Source organism: Dendrobates tinctorius, unplaced genomic scaffold, assembly GCF_039654945.1.
Source record: "Dendrobates tinctorius isolate UK_male_01 unplaced genomic scaffold, ASM3965494v1 ptg000011l, whole genome shotgun sequence".
NCBI classification, from domain to species: domain Eukaryota; kingdom Metazoa; phylum Chordata; class Amphibia; order Anura; family Dendrobatidae; genus Dendrobates; species Dendrobates tinctorius.
In genome coordinates, this window is record NW_027361679.1 from 90,912,307 (window position 1) to 90,928,760 (window position 16,454).

Consider the following 16,454-nt stretch of genomic DNA (forward strand, 5'->3'; position numbering starts at 1 on the left):
TCAATTTTATGTCATTAATGCAAAACATGGACAATTGTTTGCTTAAAAGTAAAAAATAGGTTTAAAGATAAGAACAGAGTGTTATCAGCTGCCTTGTCCTCATAAACACCTTCTGCTGTGCTGATGAGACCACGGAAATCATACAAGCAGGTCATTTTTGGGAAACTGAAATTTAGTGGAAATGAGTATTTTGCGATTAATTTAATTTTCATGGTAAGAACTGAGTTTGCAATTTTGGGCAATTCATCTGATCTCTTTTCAGAATAATCTAGAGTTAACACAAATTACCAGTATAAAATCTAAGGCAGTAAACTGTGAAAGCCAAATTTGGTATCAGTCTGAAAACTTTTCACCACTATTGTACAGTCCTAGATATTCTTAGAAAAACTGCAAAAGGAAAAAATGAGGAATGGAAAAACATCTAAAGAAAAGTATAGCTGACTGCTAAAATCAGGATATCTAGTAGGAGACTCCAGGAAATTTCCCAGCATTTATTTGGACTAAAACAAATCTTCTCTGATAGTTTTTTCACATGGATAAAATTATTTCTTTTGTTTTGACTAATTTCCTTACCAAACCAGTGGCCCATTAGCGTACAACGAAACTAATGTTCCAATCCGTTTTTCTCAGCTTAAGTTCCTGAGGGTCAGTGGCTACTGCATTGAATCTGTAGAAAGTGAAAAAGATCAAAGCTTGAGATTTAGAAACCAACAAAAGCTACCCCTTTTGTTATCTTGCATGAATTTATATGTGACACTTTACCAACAGGTACCTTTGTTAGTAATTTAAAATGAACTGCTGGCATGTAAGACTAAAAAGTGCATGTAAGGAGTTTTAATATAAAATAGATCTTTCTTTTCTACAACATAGGCATTTTCCTGCTGACTAGTTTTACTTTTACATATAAGAAGGCGAAAACAAAGTTACAAAGAAAGCAGGAATCTTTCTGTTATTTAATCATCAGGAAAATATTGTCTAGATTTGACAAAACACCTATTTCAACAAGAAGAGTTGTATTTTCAGACATCAATACTTTATCTCGGTTGATCTTGAAAAATGTTAATAACGTTTAGAGCAAATTAGATGTTACATTTAAAATTGAACTATGCAATTCAGCCACTGAAGGCTCACTGACCCAATGGATAACAGATAGGGCACAATTCATTATTGCATATTTTTGGTCTAGTGTTTGGTGTTCTGTTACCTGTATTCAGTAGACCATATTCTTTCTTGAATTTGAACCTTTCTAAAATTCTTATTTGTATGTGATTGCAAGATATTTCTTGATGATCTCTAATGTCGGGATTTGGAGTTTCTAGATATTTTTGGCTGATATGTCAACTATAACTTTAAAAAATGCAACTTTGGTGCAAGCATTCTCCAGTCCATCCATAGTTTGATGAAATGTTTGCATGGCTTTTTGGTATCAATTTTATGTCATTAATGCAAAACATGGACAATTGTTTGCTTAAAAGTAAAAAATAGGTTTAAAAATAAGAACAGAGTGTTATCAGCTGCCTTGTCCTCATAAACACCTTCTGCTGTGCTGATGAGACCACGGAAATCATACAAGCAGGTCATTTTTGGGAAACTGAAATTTAGTGGAAATGAGTTTTTTGCGATTAATTTAATTTTCATGGTAAGAACTGAGTTTGCAATTTTGGGCAAATCATCTGATCTATTTTCAGAATAATCTAGAGTTAACACAAATTACCAGTATAAAATCTAAGGCAGTAAACTGTGAAAGCCAAATTTGGTATCAGTTTGAAAACTTTTCACCACTATTGTACAGTCCTAGATATTCTTAGAAAAACTGCAAAAGGAAAAAATGAGGAATGGAAAAACATCTAAAGAAAAGTATAGCTGACTGCTAAAATCAGGATATCTAGTAGGAGACTCCAGGAAATTTCCCAGCATTTACTTGGACTAAAACAAATCTTCTCTGATAGTTTTTTCACATGGATAAAATTATTTCTTTTGTTTTGACTAATTTCCTTCCCAAACCAGTGGCCCATTAGCGTACAACGAAACTGATGTTCCAATTAGTTTTTCTCAGCTTAAGTTCCTAAGGGTCAGTGGCTACTGCATTGAATCTGTAGAAAGTGAAAAAGATCAAAGCTTGAGATTTAGAAACCAACAAAAGCTACCCCTTTTGTTATCTTGCATGAATTTCTATGTGACACTTTACCAACAGGTACCTTTGTTAGTAATTTAAAATGAACTGCTGGCATGTAAGACTAAAAAGTGCATGTAAGGAGTTTTAATATAAAATAGATCTTTCTTTTCTACAACATAGGCATTTTCCTGCTGACCAGTTTTACTTTTACATATAAGAAGGCGAAAACAAAGTTACAAAGAAAACAGGAATCTTTCTGTTATTTAATCATCAGGAAAATATTGTCTAGATTTGACAAAACACCTACTTCAACAAGAAGGCTTGTGGTTCTGTGGCGCACCAGAGTCGTATTTTGAGACATCAATACTTTATTTCGGTTGATCTTGAAAAGACGAAAAATGTTAATAACGTTTAGAGCAAATTAGATGTTATATTTAAAATTGAACTATGCAATTCAGCCACTGAAGGCTCATTGACCCAATGGATAACAGATATTTTTGCATATTTTTGGTCTAGTGTTTGGTGTTCTGTTACCTGTTTTCAGTAGACCATATTCTTTCTTGAATTTGAACCTTTCTAAAATTCTTATTTTATGTGATTGCAAGATATTTCTTGATGATCTCTAATGTCGGGATTTGGAGTTTCTAGATATTTTTGGCTGATTTGTCAACTATAACTTTAAAAAATGCAACTTTGGTGCAAGCATTCTCCAGTCCATCCATAGTTTGATGAAATGTTTGCATGGCTTTTTGGTATCAATTTTATGTCATTAATGCAAAACATGGACAATTGTTTGCTTAAAAGTAAAAAATAGGTTTAAAGATAAGAACAGAGTGTTATCAGCTGCCTTGTCCTCATAAACACCTTCTGCTGTGCTGATGAGACCACGGAAATCATACAAGCATGTCATTTTTGGGAAACTGAAATTTATTTGAAATGAGTTTTTTGCGATTAATTTAGTTTTCATGGTAAGAACTGAGTTTGCAATTTTGGGCAATTCATCTGATGTCTTTTCAGAATAATCTAGAGTTAACACAAATTACCAGTATAAAATCTAAGGCAGTAAACTGTGAAAGCCAAATTTGGTATCAGTCTGAAAACTTTTCACCACTATTGTACAGTCCTAGATATTCTTAGAAAAAACTGCAAAAGGAAAAAATGAGGAATGGAAAAACATCTAAAGAAAAGTATAGCTGACTGCTAAAATCAGGATATCTAGTAGGAGACTCCAGGAAATTTCCCAGCATTTACTTGAACTAAAACAAATCTTCTCTGATAGTTTTTCACATGGATAAAATTATTTCTTTTGTTTTGACTAATTTCCTTCCCAAACCAGTGGCCCATTAGCGTACAACGAAACTGATGTTCCAATCCGTTTTTCTCAGCTTAAGTTCCTGAGGGTCAGTGGCTACTGCATTGAATCTGTAGAAAGTGAAAAAGATCAAAGCTTGAGATTTAGAAACCAACAAAAGCTACCCCTTTTGTTATCTTGCATGAATTTCTATGTGAAACTTTACCAACAGGTACCTTTGTTAGTAATTTAAAATGAACTGCTGGCATGTAAGACTAAAAAGTGCATGTAAGGAGTTTTAATATAAAATAGATCTTTCTTTTCTACAACATAGGCATTTTCCTGCTGACCAGTTTTACTTTTACATATAAGAAGGCGAAAACAAAGTTACAAAGAAAACAGGAATCTTTCTGTTATTTAATCATCAGGAAAATATTGTCAAGATTTGACAAAACACCTACTTCATCATCAGCTTCTAGGGAGCTGATGTGATTCAAAGGTTGTGGGTTTGAGTCCCACCAGAGTCGTATTTTGAGACATTAATACTTTAACTCGGTTGATCTTGAAAAGATGAAAAATGTTAATAACGTTTAGAGCAAATTAGATGTTACATTTAAAATTGAACTATGCAATTCAGCCACTGAAGGCTCACTGACCCAATGGATAACAGATAGGGCACAATTCATTATTGCATATTTTTGGTCTAGTGTTTGGTGTTCTGTTACCTGTATTCAGTAGACCATATTCTTTCTTGAATTTGAACCTTTCTATAATTCATATTTGTATGTGATTGCAAGATATTTCTTGATGATCTCTAATGTCGGGATTTGGAGTTTCTAGATATTTTTGGCTGATATGTCAACTATAACTTTAAAAAATGCAACTTTGGTGCAAGCATTCTCCAGTCCATCCATAGTTTGATGAAATGTTTGCATGGCTTTTTGGTATCAATTTTATGTCATTAATGCAAAACATGGACAATTGTTTGCTTAAAAGTAAAAAATAGGTTTAAAGATAAGAACAGAGTGTTATCAGCTGCCTTGTCCTCATAAACACCTTCTGCTGTGCTGATGAGACCACGGAAATCATACAAGCAGGTCATTTTGGGGAAACTGAAATTTAGTGGAAATGAGTTTTTTGCGATTAATTTAATTTTCATGGTAAGAACTGAGTTTGCAATTTTGGGCAATTCATCTGATCTCTTTTCAGAATAATCTAGAGTTAACACAAATTACCAGTATAAAATCTAAGGCAGTAAACTGTGAAAGCCAAATTTGGTATCAGTCTGAAAACTTTTCACCACTATTGTACAGTCCTAGATATTCTTAGAAAAACTGCAAAAGGAAAAAATGAGGAACGGAAAAACATCTAAAGAAAAGTATAGCTGACTGCTAAATTCAGAATATCTAGTAGGAGACTCCAGGAAATTTCCCAGCATTTACTTGGACTAAAACAAATCTTCTCTGATAGTTTTTTCACATGGATAAAATTATTTCTTTTGTTTTGACTAATTTCCTTCCCAAACCAGTGGCCCATTAGCGTACAACGAAACTGATGTTCCAATCCGTTTTTCTCAGCTTAAGTTCCTGAGGGTCAGTGGCTACTGCATTGAATCTGTAGAAAGTGAAAAAGATCAAAGCTTGAGATTTAGAAACCAACAAAAGCTCTCCCTTTTGTTATCTTGCATGAATTTCTATGTGACACTTTACCAACAGGTACCTTTGTTAGTAATTTAAAATGAACTGCTGGCATGTAAGACTAAAAAGTGCATGTAAGGAGTTTTAATATAAAATAGATCTTTCTTTTCTACAACATAGGCATTTTCCTGCTGACCAGTTTTACTTTTACATATAAGAAGGCGAAAACAAAGTTACAAAGAAAACAGGAATCTTTCTGTTATTTAATCATCAGGAAAATATTGTCAAGATTTGACAAAACACCTACTTCATCATCAGCTTCTAGGGAGCTGATGTAATTCAAAGGTTGTGGGTTTGAGTCCCACCAGAGTCGTATTTTGAGACATTAATACTTTAACTCGGTTGATCTTGAAAAGAGGAAAAATGTTAATAACGTTTAGAGCAAATTAGATGTTACATTTAAAATTGAACTATGCAATTCAGCCACTGAAGGCTCACTGACCCAATGGATAACAGATAGGGCACAATTCATTATTGCATATTTTTGGTCTAGTGTTTGGTGTTCTGTTACCTGTATTCAGTAGACCATATTCTTTCTTGAATTTGAACCTTTCTATAATTCATATTTGTATGTGATTGCAAGATATTTCTTGATGATCTCTAATGTCGGGATTTGGAGTTTCTAGATATTTTTGGCTGATATGTGAACTATAACTTTAAAAAATGCAACTTTGGTGCAAGCATTCTCCAGTCCATCCATAGTTTGATGAAATGTTTGCATGGCTTTTTGGTATCAATTTTATGTCATTAATGCAAAACATGGACAATTGTTTGCTTAAAAGTAAAAAATAGGTTTAAAGATAAGAACAGAGTGTTATCAGCTGCCTTGTCCTCATAAACACCTTCTGCTGTGCTGATGAGACCACGGAAATCATACAAGCAGGTCATTTTGGGGAAACTGAAATTTAGTGGAAATGAGTTTTTTGCGATTAATTTAATTTTCATGGTAAGAACTGAGTTTGCAATTTTGGGCAATTCATCTGATCTCTTTTCAGAATAATCTAGAGTTAACACAAATTACCAGTATAAAATCTAAGGCAGTAAACTGTGAAAGCCAAATTTGGTATCAGTCTGAAAACTTTTCACCACTATTGTACAGTCCTAGATATTCTTAGAAAAACTGCAAAAGGAAAAAATGAGGAATGGAAAAACATCTAAAGAAAAGTATAGCTGACTGCTAAATTCAGAATATCTAGTAGGAGACTCCAGGAAATTTCCCAGCATTTACTTGGACTAAAACAAATCTTCTCTGATAGTTTTTTCACATGGATAAAATTATTTCTTTTGTTTTGACTAATTTCCTTCCCAAACCAGTGGCCCATTAGCGTACAACGAAACTGATGTTCCAATTAGTTTTTCTCAGCTTAAGTTCCTGAGGGTCAGTGGCTACTGCATTGAATCTGTAGAAAGTGAAAAAGATCAAAGCTTGAGATTTAGAAACCAACAAAAGCTACCCCTTTTGTTATCTTGCATGAATTTCTATGTGACACTTTACCAACAGGTACCTTTGTTAGTAATTTAAAATGAACTGCTGGCATGTAAGACTAAAAAGTGCATGTAAGGAGTTTTAATATAAAATAGATCTTTCTTTTCTACAACATAGGCATTTTCCTGCTGACCAGTTTTACTTTTACATATAAGAAGGCGAAAACAAAGTTACAAAGAAAACAGGAATCTTTCTGTTATTTAATCATCAGGAAAATATTGTCTAGATTTGACAAAACACCTACTTCAACAAGAAGGCTTGTGGTTCTGTGGCGCACCAGAGTCGTATTTTGAGACATCAATACTTTATTTCGGTTGATCTTGAAAAGACGAAAAATGTTAATAACGTTTAGAGCAAATTAGATGTTATATTTAAAATTGAACTATGCAATTCAGCCACTGAAGGCTCATTGACCCAATGGATAACAGATATTTTTGCATATTTTTGGTCTAGTGTTTGGTGTTCTGTTACCTGTTTTCAGTAGACCATATTCTTTCTTGAATTTGAACCTTTCTAAAATTCTTATTTTATGTGATTGCAAGATATTTCTTGATGATCTCTAATGTCGGGATTTGGAGTTTCTAGATATTTTTGGCTGATTTGTCAACTATAACTTTAAAAAATGCAACTTTGGTGCAAGCATTCTCCAGTCCATCCATAGTTTGATGAAATGTTTGCATGGCTTTTTGGTATCAATTTTATGTCATTAATGCAAAACATGGACAATTGTTTGCTTAAAAGTAAAAAATAGGTTTAAAGATAAGAACAGAGTGTTATCAGCTGCCTTGTCCTCATAAACACCTTCTGCTGTGCTGATGAGACCACGGAAATCATACAAGCATGTCATTTTTGGGAAACTGAAATTTATTTGAAATTAGTTTTTTGCGATTAATTTAGTTTTCATGGTAAGAACTGAGTTTGCAATTTTGGGCAATTCATCTGATGTCTTTTCAGAATAATCTAGAGTTAACACAAATTACCAGTATAAAATCTAAGGCAGCAAACTGTGAAAGCCAAATTTGGTATCAGTCTGAAAACTTTTCACCACTATTGTACAGTCCTAGATATTCTTAGAAAAAACTGCAAAAGGAAAAAATGAGGAATGGAAAAACATCTAAAGAAAAGTATAGCTGACTGCTAAAATCAGGATATCTAGTAGGAGACTCCAGGAAATTTCCCAGCATTTACTTGAACTAAAACAAATCTTCTCTGATAGTTTTTCACATGGATAAAATTATTTCTTTTGTTTTGACTAATTTCCTTCCCAAACCAGTGGCCCATTAGCGTACAACGAAACTGATGTTCCAATCCGTTTTTCTCAGCTTAAGTTCCTGAGGGTCAGTGGCTACTGCATTGAATCTGTAGAAAGTGAAAAAGATCAAAGCTTGAGATTTAGAAACCAACAAAAGCTACCCCTTTTGTTATCTTGCATGAATTTCTATGTGAAACTTTACCAACAGGGACCTTTGTTAGTAATTTAAAATGAACTGCTGGCATGTAAGACTAAAAAGTGCATGTAAGGAGTTTTAATATAAAATAGATCTTTCTTTTCTACAACATAGGCATTTTCCTGCTGACCAGTTTTACTTTTACATATAAGAAGGCGAAAACAAAGTTACAAAGAAAACAGGAATCTTTCTGTTATTTAATCATCAGGAAAATATTGTCAAGATTTGACAAAACACCTACTTCATCATCAGCTTCTAGGGAGCTGATGTGATTCAAAGGTTGTGGGTTTGAGTCCCACCAGAGTCGTATTTTGAGACATTAATACTTTAACTCGGTTGATCTTGAAAAGATGAAAAATGTTAATAACGTTTAGAGCAAATTAGATGTTACATTTAAAATTGAACTATGCAATTCAGCCACTGAAGGCTCACTGACCCAATGGATAACAGATAGGGCACAATTCATTATTGCATATTTTTGGTCTAGTGTTTGGTGTTCTGTTACCTGTATTCAGTAGACCATATTCTTTCTTGAATTTGAACCTTTCTATAATTCATATTTGTATGTGATTGCAAGATATTTCTTGATGATCTCTAATGTCGGGATTTGGAGTTTCTAGATATTTTTGGCTGATATGTCAACTATAACTTTAAAAAATGCAACTTTGGTGCAAGCATTCTCCAGTCCATCCATAGTTTGATGAAATGTTTGCATGGCTTTTTGGTATCAATTTTATGTCATTAATGCAAAACATGGACAATTGTTTGCTTAAAAGTAAAAAATAGGTTTAAAGATAAGAACAGAGTGTTATCAGCTGCCTTGTCCTCATAAACACCTTCTGCTGTGCTGATGAGACCACGGAAATCATACAAGCAGGTCATTTTTGGGAAACTGAAATTTAGTGGAAATGAGTTTTTTGCGATTAATTTAATTTTCATGGTAAGAACTGAGTTTGCAATTTTGGGCAATTCATCTGATCTCTTTTCAGAATAATCTAGAGTTAACACAAATTACCAGTATAAAATCTAAGGCAGTAAACTGTGAAAGCCAAATTTGGTATCAGTCTGAAAACTTTTCACCACTATTGTACAGTCCTAGATATTCTTAGAAAAACTGCAAAAGGAAAAAATGAGGAATGGAAAAACATCTAAAGAAAAGTATAGCTGACTGCTAAATTCAGAATATCTAGTAGGAGACTCCAGGAAATTTCCCAGCATTTACTTGGACTAAAACAAATCTTCTCTGATAGTTTTTTCACATGGATAAAATTATTTCTTTTGTTTTGACTAATTTCCTTCCCAAACCAGTGGCCCATTAGCGTACAACGAAACTGATGTTCCAATCCGTTTTTCTCAGCTTAAGTTCCTGAGGGTCAGTGGCTACTGCATTGAATCTGTAGAAAGTGAAAAAGATCAAAGCTTGAGATTTAGAAACCAACAAAAGCTCTCCCTTTTGTTATCTTGCATGAATTTCTATGTGACACTTTACCAACTGGTACCTTTGTTAGTAATTTAAAATGAACTGCTGGCATGTAAGACTAAAAAGTGCATGTAAGGAGTTTTAATATAAAATAGATCTTTCTTTTCTACAACATAGGCATTTTCCTGCTGACCAGTTTTACTTTTACATATAAGAAGGCGAAAACAAAGTTACAAAGAAAACAGGAATCTTTCTGTTATTTAATCATCAGGAAAATATTGTCAAGATTTGACAAAACACCTACTTCATCATCAGCTTCTAGGGAGCTGATGTAATTCAAAGGTTGTGGGTTTGAGTCCCACCAGAGTCGTATTTTGAGACATTAATACTTTAACTCGGTTGATCTTGAAAAGAGGAAAAATGTTAATAACGTTTAGAGCAAATTAGATGTTACATTTAAAATTGAACTATGCAATTCAGCCACTGAAGGCTCACTGACCCAATGGATAACAGATAGGGCACAATTCATTATTGCATATTTTTGGTCTAGTGTTTGGTGTTCTGTTACCTGTATTCAGTAGACCATATTCTTTCTTGAATTTGAACCTTTCTATAATTCATATTTGTATGTGATTGCAAGATATTTCTTGATGATCTCTAATGTCGGGATTTGGAGTTTCTAGATATTTTTGGCTGATATGTCAACTATCACTTTAAAAAATGCAACTTTGGTGCAAGCATTCTCCAGTCCATCCATAGTTTGATGAAATGTTTGCATGGCTTTTTGGTATCAATTTTATGTCATTAATGCAAAACATGGACAATTGTTTGCTTAAAAGTAAAAAATAGGTTTAAAGATAAGAACAGAGTGTTATCAGCTGCCTTGTCCTCATAAACACCTTCTGCTGTGCTGATGAGACCACGGAAATCATACAAGCAGGTCATTTTGGGGAAACTGAAATTTAGTGGAAATGAGTTTTTTGCGATTAATTTAATTTTCATGGTAAGAACTGAGTTTGCAATTTTGGGCAATTCATCTGATCTCTTTTCAGAATAATCTAGAGTTAACACAAATTACCAGTATAAAATCTAAGGCAGTAAACTGTGAAAGCCAAATTTGGTATCAGTCTGAAAACTTTTCACCACTATTGTACAGTCCTAGATATTCTTAGAAAAACTGCAAAAGGAAAAAATGAGGAATGGAAAAACATCTAAAGAAAAGTATAGCTGACTGCTAAATTCAGAATATCTAGTAGGAGACTCCAGGAAATTTCCCAGCATTTACTTGGACTAAAACAAATCTTCTCTGATAGTTCTTTCACATGGATAAAATTATTTCTTTTGTTTTGACTAATTTCCTTCCCAAACCAGTGGCCCATTAGCGTACAACGAAACTGATGTTCCAATTAGTTTTTCTCAGCTTAAGTTCCTGAGGGTCAGTGGCTACTGCATTGAATCTGTAGAAAGTGAAAAAGATCAAAGCTTGAGATTTAGAAACCAACAAAAGCTACCCCTTTTGTTATCTTGCATGAATTTCTATGTGACACTTTACCAACAGGTACCTTTGTTAGTAATTTAAAATGAACTGCTGGCATGCAAGACTAAAAAGTGCATGTAAGGAGTTTTAATATAAAATAGATCTTTCTTTTCTACAACATAGGCATTTTCCTGCTGACCAGTTTTACTTTTACATATAAGAAGGCGAAAACAAAGTTACAAAGAAAACAGGAATCTTTCTGTTATTTAATCATCAGGAAAATATTGTCTAGATTTGACAAAACACCTACTTCAACAAGAAGGCTTGTGGTTCTGTGGCGCACCAGAGTCGTATTTTGAGACATCAATACTTTATTTCGGTTGATCTTGAAAAGACGAAAAATGTTAATAACGTTTAGAGCAAATTAGATGTTATATTTAAAATTGAACTATGCAATTCAGCCACTGAAGGCTCATTGACCCAATGGATAACAGATATTTTTGCATATTTTTGGTCTAGTGTTTGGTGTTCTGTTACCTGTTTTCAGTAGACCATATTCTTTCTTGAATTTGAACCTTTCTAAAATTCTTATTTTATGTGATTGCAAGATATTTCTTGATGATCTCTAATGTCGGGATTTGGAGTTTCTAGATATTTTTGGCTGATTTGTCAACTATAACTTTAAAAAATGCAACTTTGGTGCAAGCATTCTCCAGTCCATCCATAGTTTGATGAAATGTTTGCATGGCTTTTTGGTATCAATTTTATGTCATTAATGCAAAACATGGACAATTATTTGCTTAAAAGTAAAAAATAGGTTTAAAGATAAGAACAGAGTGTTATCAGCTGCCTTGTCCTCATAAACACCTTCTGCTGTGCTGATGAGACCACGGAAATCATACAAGCATGTCATTTTTGGGAAACTGAAATTTAGTGGAAATGAGTTTTTTGCGATTAATTTAGTTTTCATGGTAAGAACTGAGTTTGCAATTTTGGGCAATTCATCTGATGTCTTTTCAGAATAATCTAGAGTTAACACAAATTACCAGTATAAAATCTAAGGCAGTAAACTGTGAAAGCCAAATTTGGTATCAGTCTGAAAACTTTTCACCACTATTGTACAGTCCTAGATATTCTTAGAAAAAACTGCAAAAGGAAAAAATGAGGAATGGAAAAACATCTAAAGAAAAGTATAGCTGACTGCTAAAATCAGGATATCTAGTAGGAGACTCCAGGAAATTTCCCAGCATTTACTTGAACTAAAACAAATCTTCTCTGATAGTTTTTCACATGGATAAAATTATTTCTTTTGTTTTGACTAATTTCCTTCCCAAACCAGTGGCCCATTAGCGTACAACGAAACTGATGTTCCAATCCGTTTTTCTCAGCTTAAGTTCCTGAGGGTCAGTGGCTACTGCATTGAATCTGTAGAAAGTGAAAAAGATCAAAGCTTGAGATTTAGAAACCAACAAAAGCTACCCCTTTTGTTATCTTGCATGAATTTCTATGTGAAACTTTACCAACAGGTACCTTTGTTAGTAATTTAAAATGAACTGCTGGCATGTAAGACTAAAAAGTGCATGTAAGGAGTTTTAATATAAAATAGATCTTTCTTTTCTACAACATAGGCATTTTCCTGCTGACCAGTTTTACTTTTACATATAAGAAGGCGAAAAGAAAGTTACAAAGAAAACAGGAATCTTTCTGTTATTTAATCATCAGGAAAATATTGTCAAGATTTGACAAAACACCTACTTCATCATCAGCTTCTAGGGAGCTGATGTGATTCAAAGGTTGTGGGTTTGAGTCCCACCAGAGTCGTATTTTGAGACATTAATACTTTAACTCGGTTGATCTTGAAAAGATGAAAAATGTTAATAACGTTTAGAGCAAATTAGACGTTACATTTAAAATTGAACTATGCAATTCAGCCACTGAAGGCTCACTGACCCAATGGATAACAGATAGGGCACAATTCATTATTGCATATTTTTGGTCTAGTGTTTGGTGTTCTGTTACCTGTATTCAGTAGACCATATTCTTTCTTGAATTTGAACCTTTCTATAATTCATATTTGTATGTGATTGCAAGATATTTCTTGATGATCTCTAATGTCGGGATTTGGAGTTTCTAGATATTTTTGGCTGATATGTGAACTATAACTTTAAAAAATGCAACTTTGGTGCAAGCATTCTCCAGTCCATCCATAGTTTGATGAAATGTTTGCATGGCTTTTTGGTATCAATTTTATGTCATTAATGCAAAACATGGACAATTGTTTGCTTAAAAGTAAAAAATAGGTTTAAAGATAAGAACAGAGTGTTATCAGCTGCCTTGTCCTCATAAACACCTTCTGCTGTGCTGATGAGACCACGGAAATCATACAAGCAGGTCATTTTGGGGAAACTGAAATTTAGTGGAAATGAGTTTTTTGCGATTAATTTAATTTTCATGGTAAGAACTGAGTTTGCAATTTTGGGCAATTCATCTGATCTCTTTTCAGAATAATCTAGAGTTAACACAAATTACCAGTATAAAATCTAAGGCAGTAAACTGTGAAAGCCAAATTTGGTATCAGTCTGAAAACTTTTCACCACTATTGTACAGTCCTAGATATTCTTAGAAAAACTGCAAAAGGAAAAAATGAGGAATGGAAAAACATCTAAAGAAAAGTATAGCTGACTGCTAAATTCAGAATATCTAGTAGGAGACTCCAGGAAATTTCCCAGCATTTACTTGGACTAAAACAAATCTTCTCTGATAGTTTTTTCACATGGATAAAATTATTTCTTTTGTTTTGACTAATTTCCTTCCCAAACCAGTGGCCCATTAGCGTACAACGAAACTGATGTTCCAATCCGTTTTTCTCAGCTTAAGTTCCTGAGGGTCAGTGGCTACTGCATTGAATCTGTAGAAAGTGAAAAAGATCAAAGCTTGAGATTTAGAAACCAACAAAAGCTCTCCCTTTTGTTATCTTGCATGAATTTCTATGTGACACTTTAACAACAGGTACCTTTGTTAGTAATTTAAAATGAACTGCTGGCATGTAAGACTAAAAAGTGCATGTAAGGAGTTTTAATATAAAATAGATCTTTCTTTTCTACAACATAGGCATTTTCCTGCTGACCAGTTTTACTTTTACATATAAGAAGGCGAAAACAAAGTTACAAAGAAAACAGGAATCTTTCTGTTATTTAATCATCAGGAAAATATTGTCAAGATTTGACAAAACACCTACTTCATCATCAGCTTCTAGGGAGCTGATGTAATTCAAAGGTTGTGGGTTTGAGTCCCACCAGAGTCGTATTTTGAGACATTAATACTTTAACTCGGTTGATCTTGAAAAGAGGAAAAATGTTAATAACGTTTAGAGCAAATTAGATGTTACATTTAAAATTGAACTATGCAATTCAGCCACTGAAGGCTCACTGACCCAATGGATAACAGATAGGGCACAATTCATTATTGCATATTTTTGGTCTAGTGTTTGGTGCTCTGTTACCTGTATTCAGTAGACCATATTCTTTCTTGAATTTGAACCTTTCTATAATTCATATTTGTATGTGATTGCAAGATATTTCTTGATGATCTCTAATGTCGGGATTTGGAGTTTCTAGATATTTTTGGCTGATATGTCAACTATAACTTTAAAAAATGCAACTTTGGTGCAAGCATTCTCCAGTCCATCCATAGTTTGATGAAATGTTTGCATGGCTTTTTGGTATCAATTTTATGTCATTAATGCAAAACATGGACAATTGTTTGCTTAAAAGTAAAAAATAGGTTTAAAGATAAGAACAGAGTGTTATCAGCTGCCTTGTCCTCATAAACACCTTCTGCTGTGCTGATGAGACCACGGAAATCATACAAGCAGGTCATTTTGGGGAAACTGAAATTTAGTGGAAATGAGTTTTTTGCGATTAATTTAATTTTCATGGTAAGAACTGAGTTTGCAATTTTGGGCAATTCATCTGATCTCTTTTCAGAATAATCTAGAGTTAACACAAATTACCAGTATAAAATCTAAGGCAGTAAACTGTGAAAGCCAAATTTGGTATCAGTCTGAAAACTTTTCACCACTATTGTACAGTCCTAGATATTCTTAGAAAAACTGCAAAAGGAAAAAATGAGGAATGGAAAAACATCTAAAGAAAAGTATAGCTGACTGCTAAATTCAGAATATCTAGTAGGAGACTCCAGGAAATTTCCCAGCATTTACTTGGACTAAAACAAATCTTCTCTGATAGTTTTTTCACATGGATAAAATTATTTCTTTTGTTTTGACTAATTTCCTTCCCAAACCAGTGGCCCATTAGCGTACAACGAAACTGATGTTCCAATCCGTTTTTCTCAGCTTAAGTTCCTGAGGGTCAGTGGCTACTGCATTGAATCTGTAGAAAGTGAAAAAGATCAAAGCTTGAGATTTAGAAACCAACAAAAGCTACCCCTTTTCTTATCTTGCATGAATTTCTATGTGACACTTTACCAACAGGTACCTTTGTTAGTAATTTAAAATGAACTGCTGGCATGTAAGACTAAAAAGTGCATGTAAGGAGTTTTAATATAAAATAGATCTTTCTTTTCTACAACATAGGCATTTTCCTGCTGACCAGTTTTACTTTTACATATAAGAAGGCGAAAACAAAGTTACAAAGAAAACAGGAATCTTTCTGTTATTTAATCATCAGGAAAATATTGTCTAGATTTGACAAAACACCTACTTCAACAAAAAGGCTTGTGGCTCTGTGGCGCAATGGATAGCGCATTGGACTTCTAGGGAGCTGATGTGATTCAAAGGTTGTGGGTTCGAGTCCCACCAGAGTCGTATTTTGAGACATTAATACTTTAACTCGGTTCATCTTGAAAAGATGAAAAATGTTAATAACGTTTAGAGCAAATTACATGTTACATTTAAAATTGAACTATGCAATTCAGCCACTGAAGGATCATTGACACAATGGATAACAGATAGGGCACAATTCATTATTGCATATTTTTGGTCTAGTGTTTGGTGTTCTGTTACCTTTATTCAGTAGACCATATTCTTTCTTGAATTTGAACCTTTCTAAAATTCTTATTTGTATGTGATTGCAAGATATTTCTTGATGATCTCTAATGTCGGGATTTGGAGTTTCTAGATATTTTTGGCTGATATGTCAACTATAACTTTAAAAAATGCAACTTTGGTGCAAGCATTCTCCAGTCCATCCATAGTTTGATGAAATGTTTGCATGGCTTTTTGGTATCAATTTTATGTCATTAATGCAAAACATGGACAATTGTTTGCTTAAAAGTAAAAAATAGGTTTAAAGATAAGAACAGAGTGTTATCAGCTGCCTTGTCCTCATAAACACCTTCTGCTGTGCTGATGAGACCACGGAAATCATACAAGCAGGTCATTTTTGGGAAACTGAAATTTAGTGGAAATGAGTTTTTTGCGATTAATTTAATTTTCATGGTAAGAACTGAGTTTGCAATTTTGGGCAATTCATCTGATCTCTTTTCAGAATAATCTAGAG

General features: G+C 33.5%; 1 non-coding gene across 1 annotated transcript; it reads left to right on the top strand.

Moving 5' to 3' along the window:
* Nucleotides 1–15,674: 15,674 nt before the first annotated feature.
* Nucleotides 15,675–15,760, top strand: TRNAR-UCU (transfer RNA arginine (anticodon UCU)). The gene is given in 2 exon segments: nucleotides 15,675–15,711; nucleotides 15,725–15,760. It is a non-coding gene; the product is annotated as a tRNA-Arg (tRNA).
* The last annotated feature ends 694 nt before the right edge of the window (nucleotides 15,761–16,454 follow it).